Source organism: Vigna angularis, chromosome 4 (genome assembly GCF_016808095.1).
Source record: "Vigna angularis cultivar LongXiaoDou No.4 chromosome 4, ASM1680809v1, whole genome shotgun sequence".
In the NCBI taxonomy this organism is placed as follows: domain Eukaryota; kingdom Viridiplantae; phylum Streptophyta; class Magnoliopsida; order Fabales; family Fabaceae; genus Vigna; species Vigna angularis.
This window is the reverse complement of record NC_068973.1, coordinates 28,018,077-28,025,325: the sequence shown is the minus strand read 5'-3', so window position 1 is coordinate 28,025,325 and position 7,249 is coordinate 28,018,077.

Sequence of the window (7,249 nt, the reverse complement as noted above, 5' to 3'; positions counted from 1 at the left end):
TACACTTAAAATTTTAATACCTATTCTAATATAATTTAGTACACTATCCAGCAATACCTTACGTTTATAACTCTTAATTCTATCATGTATCCATACCATAACAATTATAAATTACACAAATAAATAAAAAGTAATAGTTGAGATTGCATCAAACATGTTTATAAAATTGAAGTTCACTCAAAATAACCACAAATCGCTATACCATAAAACAATAACGAGTAGTATTTGTTCATCATAAGAATTATGAAATCATGATCAGTCCTATACTAGACATAATGTATGTAAATTCTACATAAACGAATAACCAAAGATAATATCATGTGGAAATCAATAGCAAAAGATTGACTTCATTAATCTAATTAATTTATAATTCATTTCAATAAATAATCAAACATATACGTATCGTAATGCCAAAGTAATTAATTTCAATTTTCTCATTCGGTACACATACTAGAAACTATATGAGCTCACTCCCCAAAGCCTTCATATAGCTAGGCATGTTAGAGGTTTCACAGTTGGGTTGAGTACGATTTATTTCTCTGTTCACACAAAGAATTATTGTTATTACGATTCATAATGAGTTCGTAGGATAAATCCACTTCTGACACCACTGATATACAGAACCAAGTTGATTCCTTAAACCTTGCTATACCAAATCTTACCCAAAGCTCTTCTTATTCTAGCCTTTAAACTCAACTCTTCGTAAGATATCTGATCTCCTGATTTTGTTATGGAAAACTTCTTTACACAAAACAATACTTCTAAACACTAACATCTTCACCCCTCCTTTGAATCCTAAACTCTGGTCTCATATCCCTTAATCTTCGAGCCAAGAATTTGCCTCAAAGGTTTTAACCAATTCTAATGAAGGTATACAGGTCAAGTTGTCCTTGCATCTGCATCCTTTTACCACTATAGAGCATAGTATACTGCCACAAAGGCAAGAAAAAGACCAACATTTCTAAATACAACCACACAGGAACCACAACTCTATATTTCCCCAAACCTTCAAATTTAAGAAAGGAAAATCATCTCTGGTAAAAGTCATGAGTGTGCACCCTCATCACTACTATTAAGACATTTTTCTGTTCTCAAAACCTCTAGTTAGATACAATACTCTACTATCTAGAGTTGGAGGAAATGGTAGATTATACCATTTAGACTCAATTCTTCACAGAGAAGACACGACAGACCCACAACACAGAGGTCATCCAAAGGACGAACTGATCTGATACCATTAATTTAACCTCCCAAATTCTCACACTTGAAAATTCATAATTTATGTATTGTAGCATTACATTTACGGTAACATCCAGTAATTTCACACTTAAAAATTCCTAGTTGATATATGTCTATACGTGTTTTAAACTCAGATTTTAACTACAAAACTATAACTTGAGTTCTTCTACTTTACTCTTCTATCTCTCCCTTCCTTAGCACTGAGTGAGACGAAATTCCTTCATCTGCTCCCGTATAACGAATTATACGATCATCGCACATACCAAAACACAAACACAAACAAGTAGGGTGAGCTAACATGCAACCAATCATTTATGAAACATACATATTTACTTTGATGCACTCAACAAACCTCATATAATAATTATGTCAGCCACCCTCCTACCATCATACAACAATCGCATCATAGATACTCATATCATCATACAACAATCGCATCATAGATACTCATACCATCATACAGCAATCGCATCATAGATACTTATACCATCATACCACAATCGCATCATAGATACTCATCCCACCATACCACAATTACTAATAGACATTTGTCCCACAATACTCAATGGACACTCGTTCCACAGTACTCAATAGACACTCATTCCAAAATGCTAATAGACCCTCATTCTGATGATATGTTGATGAGCGGTCAATGGGAGGTTACGCACTTGTGATGACTTCTTAGTCCTCAACACTATATCCAAAACTGACACATAGACCAGGACCTCCTACCCTTCATACCATCCACAAGGTTAGTCCTCAACACTATGTCCAAAACCGGCACATAGACCAGGACCTCCTGCCCCTCTCACCACATAATTCATCCTTCTCAACTTGAGACTGAATGACTATTAGAGTATCAGAATAACCTCCAACTATGGGACCCTCAACATCAACATATACCCAAATAATATAACATTACTAAATCTCTCCACGAGACTCATAACATACTCATATTCCTCAACTCACATTATACCCTTACAAAATCTCCCCATAATAATCATATCATGATCAGACGCATAAATTCAAATCCAATATAAGAAAATACAATCATCACAGAAATCATACAAAATGAATATATCACAAAATAAATTAACAATACAAAAATATCACCATAAATGGTCACCGAAGAATAATCAAATGTTTGATGAATCAAACTCACCATAAACGCTAGTACATATGACTAGTCACAACTTACTGTATTTGACCAGGGCTGCTCTATGATCAGGGATGTACAAACTCCGGTTTTTAAGATTCCTCTATCCTATCAACACAATTATAATTCATAATTTCGTATCTACCACAATAACATGAATTCATTCCAACGAGATATATTGCACAATAGTTTAACAATACATAATCTGTTCAACAAGATTTAAGTTAAAAACTTGTCGAGTAGACTTCGAGGAAAGAGAGGTGCGTCACAATGGACAACTTAAGTACTAAGTCTTTCCTTAGCCAAAGTGTTCCTCAACTAGTTTTAACAAATTTCTTATTTACAGATTCAAAACAACAACATACAATATTAACACAGAAATTCAATATAGATAGATGTACAGTAAGCATTATCAATATTCACACAGAATTTCAAGACATGAATAGTAATAAAACAGTACTACATCATAATATAAAAGCTTAGAAAGGTTAACTCTCATACCTCATTTTCAGGCTTATTTTCTTAACCAGAGGTTGTTCCCAAAAAACTTCCACAATCTCTACTCTAAAATTTCTTCCTACTCCAAAAAATTCTTAATTTCTTCTTTTCTCATAATGCTCTCTACTTCTTGGTGCAAAAACTCCATTCCTCTTATTTCTATTTATAAGCCAAAATTTTGGCACTATTTAGGTTTTTTTACTATTTCTTATTTTATTAAAAATATTATTTTAATTCAAATTCTATCTGATCCTCTTTGCACCAACATGACTTACTTATCACTTGACACTTTTCATTTTTTTTAATTTTTTTACTATTCATTTTTTTTAATATTCATTTTTTTTTTCGTTTTAAAAAAAACTTCTAAATAAATTCTCAAAAATTTGAACCTCTTCTTCAAGAATTTCATTAATTTTATATGAGAAATTTTATTTTTCTTACTATAATTTTATTTTTATCCATAAAAATTAATACTATTTATTAATCTAGATATTTTTCATGGGTCTTACATATGACAACATATAATTGAGTATTTTTATGAGTGAAATTACAAATAAAAGTATGTGATTCAAAGGGGTGAATGTAAGTTTCAGTGTAGGATCTATTGGTGAGATTCTAGGTAAGTGTCGATTTCTTGAGCTCTTGTGAGATTCCAAAACTTTTTGACACATGCAAGACAATTTTTTGGTTGCATGTGTTCATCAACTTCCTCTTCCCATTTCTGATCATATATCTGGTCTTTTGGTGGGTCTATTCTTATCAATCGGTGAATTTTAGGTTCTTAGGAATTTCTGGTAGTGAGCAAGTTCTGCAGTTGTTGAGAGTTCAGTTCAGTCAAAGAGATAATGGAAGCTAGTTAATTTAATTGTTTGGTTTATGATGCATGAAAATGTTGTTTAATGGTGTTGCATGTGTGTGAAACTGAATGATTGTCTGTTTAGTATTGTTATTGAAGACTATTAAGTGTTGTATTCATGTTGATTGTGATTCTGCATAATTTTAGTTGAATGACATAATGAATTGTAAGGAAGTGTGATGGTGAAATTGGGTAATTTGTGTTTAGTGTGAGTTTGGTTTGTATAAAAAATTTAGGCAACTTATTTAGGACTCGTTGAGATCCTTAAGTCACTCAAAATTGTACTAAAATAGAGAAATCTAGTTCTCGATCCTTGAGTTCATGATTCTGCATAATTGACTCTCAAATCTGAGATGAAACTCTTTAAATAATGTGAGGAATGTTTAGATGTTCTTAGAGAATTGTATAGGTCTGTATAATGTAAATTGGAAGGATTAGAAGTTGGAAAGAATGAAGGAAATTGGTAAATATTGGTGTTGATCATAATTTTGCAGTCATTCTCCAGAATTATGCAATTCGCTGAGGGTCCTTCGTTGACCGTTCGACTTTCTCCTTATGTTCGGTCTTAACTAAGTTCTGCTTATGTGGAACTCCAGTTAATGACTGATCGGTCTTGTATTGGTAGTTTATTTTAAAATAGCGTTCGATCTAGTATTAGTATTGGTATTCGGTCTTAACTGTGTTCAACCTCTTATGGGCCTTACCAGTTAATGCCCATTTGGTTATGTGTTGGTATTCATTTTCGTATACCATATGGTCATACTATTGTATTGTTTGGTCCTACACTAGAGCTCGGTCCCTTACTAGGGCTCGGTCTTGTTTTAGAATTCGGTCTACATTGGTACTCGGTTTCGTTGGGGGTGTTTGGTTAATATTGGTTCTTGTCCTTACTATAGAATCGGAATATTATAGTATTCGATCTCACTTCTAGTAGTCGGTCAATAATAGTGTTTGGCCACTTCTTCAACATTATCTAGTATGGACCTTTCGATCCTGTTATATGGATAGTGAAAGATCGCTCGGTCTTACACTAAGTATTTGGTCTAAACTCTAAGTGTTTGGTTGTTCTAGTGTTTGACCCTCAAAATGTATTCGGCTCATGTTTGAGCCTTACTCTTCCAATTGATCGTTCAGTCATATCCATGGGTAGTCGTTACCGTTCGGTTTGATATTACTAAGAAGCTTTCGACTTGTAAAAGGGTTGTGGATATATTGTACTTTAAGTCTTTAATTCAGAGGTTTAAATGTATTATGCATGAGAAATAATGTTGATATTGTAGTTGATATAAAAGAGAATTCCAAGGAGAAATGTCTCGGTAATTGGTTTTCAATGTAATAGTATGGTATGAATATGGATAGTGAAATCCACAGCGTTTATCCTGACATTATAATGGTTACCAAGTCTCAAGTAGAGATGGGTAATTCATGTCGTGAGAATAGCAGGAGGCCCTAGTCTAAGGGGGAAGACCTTATGTGAGGTATAATTGGCTAACCTCGTATGGCAGCTGATAGGTTTCCAGTTACTACACACATGAGTGCACGAATGGCCAAAGCTACGTATTCATACCACTCCGAACAGTCTAAGTAAAGTGGTCGGTCAATATTTGTGTATATGTTTTTTGCATGTGTATGAGTGTTTTATCTGTTTATTGAATTATATGTTAAAATGATTATTAAATTACACTAGTTTACCCTACTTTTCTGTTTTTCCATCTTTACCCATTCGGTTTATCCTTTTCAATGATCATCCGTTGGATGTGAGCAGAAGGAGAAGAGGTCTCGGTGGAGCAAGCTCTGGAAGGAGAAGATCCATCAGTTTAGTATAGACCATTCGATCTTGTACATATTTTTGTGTTAGAATAGGTTTCTGCTTAAAGTTTTAATTTTATAGTTATTTTGGCATAACTGCATTATTAACACTTTATTTTAAGTGGATAACTGGTCTATCATATCAATTCATGTAAATATTCTATTATGTAGTTTAAACTATATTTTAGGATGTTGCAATAAGCAACAAACTTACACTACATCATGCATTATATGTAAATGATAACTTATGTGAGTATTTTAGAGCTGTCAAAATGGGTAACCCGGCCCGACCCGACCCACCACGGGTTGGCCACTTAATGAGCCAACCCAACTCAGCTCATTGGCTCAATTAATTAACTTTTTTTCACCCTCTTCTTCTCAGATTCTTATAATATGTTATTTTGATCGATCAAATTGAAATAGTAATAATTCGACCAATTGATATAAAAGAAAATGAAACAAAAAAAATATATTGTTATATATATTTTAAGCTATCAAGCATAAAATTTTGCCAATTTAGTTTAATGAGACATACACAACCGTTTGACCAAAAAATTATATATAAACGTTAACAAAAATATATAGTACAAGATAAAATTGTCATGCTTCTGGATAGGTCTAAAAACAAGATAAAACAAATGATATATTCCTGAGTTATCCAATTTATAATATTATCCAATCTATAATCTTAAGGTTTTATTTGCACAGGGAAACTTTTGGAAATACAGCAGCGCAAAAGACTTTATTGCTAAGTAAAAGTTCTGCATTTTGAATAGTTAATTTGATTTCAGGAAAAAAATAGGATTTGAATAATTAATTTAATTTAATTAAAAAAATAAGTGGGTTGGTGAGTCAATTTGACCCACTACAGGTTCAACTCGTATGAGTCGGGTTCTTAGTAAGGTGGGTCAAAATTGGCTCACATAAAATTTTTTACATCTTTTTCCAACCTAGTTCAAACCCGTGATGAGGCGGGTTGACTCATGGGTTTCAACCCTTTTGACGACATTAGAGTATTTAAAGATTTTTAAATTAGGTAGTAAGATAATTTAAATTTGTTTACACTCATTTTTTATTTCAAATATTAATTATAATAAATTTTTAATATCAATTATTTGTTGCAACTTTAAGATGATCCATTAGATAAATCTTTTGACACATTTAATAATATTTAATAACTTAGAATTTGATTAGAATTGATTTATGTAAATATGTAATACTTTTTGTTCTCAAATTATTTTTAAAATCGTATTTGGTACATAAATTAAATTATCTATTTTATAAAAATTATATAAAATATTTTTCCTGACAAACAATATATAAATTATATATATACGTGTGTATGTTTGTACTGGTAAAAGTTTTAGAATTTTATATGAAAAGCATACAAAAGTAATTTAGATATATAGTGTAACATTTGTTAAACCTATTATTTTTCACAACCAATATAAAGGAACCTCATTATAACATAGATTCTTTTCATAGTTAATGTTATAAATGAGGTTTCTTACGCGTGCTTCATGTGACACCTGGGCACTGATGAGGGCGGGGAGTGATCGTCGATGCAAAAGGCATGGTGCAGGGGCACAGACAAGGAACGGCTTCTGGCAGGCTTCCAGTGGAAGGGACACATGGATGAATCGAACATACACCAGAATGAGAGAGATCTGGAGACTGTGTAGGTATGGGAC